The sequence below is a fragment of the Meles meles genome, chromosome 6 (assembly GCF_922984935.1).
Source record: "Meles meles chromosome 6, mMelMel3.1 paternal haplotype, whole genome shotgun sequence".
NCBI lineage: Eukaryota > Metazoa > Chordata > Mammalia > Carnivora > Mustelidae > Meles > Meles meles.
Genome location: NC_060071.1, coordinates 127,078,210 through 127,080,743, shown reverse-complemented (window position 1 = coordinate 127,080,743; position 2,534 = coordinate 127,078,210). Strand labels below are relative to the sequence as shown.

Sequence of the window (2,534 nt, the reverse complement as noted above, 5' to 3'; positions counted from 1 at the left end):
ATATAAGCAATATTTTTGTAAATTCTATTTTTTCCGAGTGATAGAGTCAGTATCCATCAGGTATGATGAGATTCCCACAGGGATGTCAGGGCGCTCCACTTTCTCCTAGAGGTGAGCCACCAAAAATAACTTTGTAATGCTTCCGAGAGAAGGCCTTACACAAAACATTATACATGGTTTGTCTCTTGATGTTTTTTACTGATATGACCTGGGTTACCCAAAACTTGGCTCTTCTATTGCAGGATAACTCGTAAGTCTCTAGAATCCTGTTTTGTTTTGGTTTGTTTTGTTTTGAATTCAGAATATGCTTTAATTAGCAATAATCGTGCCTCGGATAAACCTCATTGGCTACGATATTGCCACTGCACAAAGCTTGAATTCAGAATATACTTTATGCCAAAGCTGCAAAACATAGTTTCAGTGATTCTAGGATTCCACTCTACTGACATGCATGTGAAGAAAAGCTTGACTCATGCCCTTTGAAATATGGAGGGTTCAGGAGTACCGATTGACTCATGCCAGACCCTCTGACCTATAGCCGACCTTAGCTTGGGCACACAGACTGTGTATAACCCAAGGTATGATATTTGTGGATGGATGATCATGACAGGAAAATCTATATTGTTGTTGTTGTTTTATATATTCCATTTGATGTCAAGAGTTTTGATATCCTCTATGATTATAAGGAGGCATAAGGTTACCCTTTACTGGAAATCCCTGAAAAGCTGAAAAAATATCCTTAATACTGATATACAACTTAAATGCATCTGAATATTTTTTTATAGTTTGTATAGCATTCTGAATTCAGATTAGTAAACAGAGTATTTACAGCACCTTGAAAGTCTTTCTAGTTTCTTAGGGTAAATACAGAAACACACACACAGAGTTTTATAGTATCTAATTTTTTCACTCTAACCTATTTCACTCAACATCATATTGGTGCATGTTGTTCATATTATTGTATATAAATGTTAGTTCATGTTTTGTGCTATACATTATGCCATTTTATGAAAATATACAAAAATACACATATCACATTCTACTGTTGATGAACGTTTGGGGATTTTGTGCTCCCCATACATTTTCTTGGTGAGTGTCCACACACCTCTCTGTTGGGCATGAACTTCAGGGAAGAATTGATGGGTTGTAGCACACAGTCAGTTTAAACAGTAATGAATCTTCTGTAAACAGGCCACCAGGACCAGGCAAACTTCCATATTAGATGGTGTCACAGAAGTCCCAGGGTAGCTAAATTATTGCAGCTCCATTCCCTTCCCAGTAACATACATGTCTTATAATCCCCAAAAGAGACCCACCGTCAAAAGTCACATGTTCTGCTGACTGACTGGCCAGGTGTCCAGGGTTTGCTTACGTCTTTATTATCTATTCCTCCCTATAGAAATGATTTACGCACCAGTGTTTTCCCAGCACTTGCAAGTGTGCCAGGCACATAGTAGGCTCTCAGCAAACAATTTAATGAATAACTAAACAGGCATTTACACATTATTGAAGTTTAGTTGAGAAACAATGTTCTATTAGTTTTAGGCGTACAACATAGTGATTCAACGGGTTCATGTGTCATGCTATGCTCACTACACGTGTAGCTATCACATAACACTATTTAATAAAATTGCCTATACTTCCCAGAACATTTATTCCATAACTGGAAACCTGTATTTCCATTTCTCTTCACCCATTTTGCCCACCCCCCACTCCCTCTTCCCTGGCAAGCATCGAATGAGTAAGTGTATGATATAACTCCATGCTTGTATTCCTTACAAAGCCGTGGATTTCATCTTCAAACAAAGTTCAGGTAGGAAGGAATAAGTTTTTCATAGTTGACGTTTTCTAAAATAAAATGAGCAGTAGTTCATTTCCTCCAATGGCCTTGCTAAATGCTTGTATTTTAATCTGATATAAGAGAGTTTTATTTAACATTAAAATATTGATTATTAAATTGATTCATTTTGCACAGTAATTATTGGCATACTATTAAAGTCTATCAGGCATTCCAACTCTGATGAAATCCCTCCTTCTTATGCTGGGCATGGGCATTTCATGTGAAGACTTTGTCCTGAGGCATTAGAAGGACAATTCAATGTTGGAAAAAACTCCATCAGCATTAACTGATTCATGTCCTACTGTGCGTCTGCCTATTGCCCCAAATCACTGGGTAATATGAGAGGTAGAAAGTGTGGACTTCAATGAAGAGATTGAACGGACCCTAAAGGATTGACAATTTCCCCCAGGTCACCAAGGAAAGTGATGGAATAACAATTTCTTTTTTCCTTCCTTCCTTTTTTTTTTCCCCCCAAGTGTGTTCTACACCCAGTGTGGGGATTGAACTCACAACCCAAGATCAAGAGTCCCATCCTCTATCAACTGAACCATCCAGGTGTCCTCAGATAACCATTTCTTGATGGCATGGTATAACTGATCTCTCTGTTGCTGGTCAACAAGCTGGATAAATAACAATAAAGAGAAGGGAGTGGGACCATTAGTTTAAGGAGGGTGCTGAAATCATCTGTCTGTTA

The 2,534-nt window shown here is 38.0% G+C and overlaps 1 pseudogene; it reads right to left on the bottom strand.

Annotated features, from left to right (window-relative positions):
* Positions 1-291: 291 nt before the first annotated feature.
* On the bottom strand, positions 292-374 carry LOC123945270 (annotated as a pseudogene).
* Between the last annotated feature and the right edge of the window lie 2,160 nt (positions 375-2,534).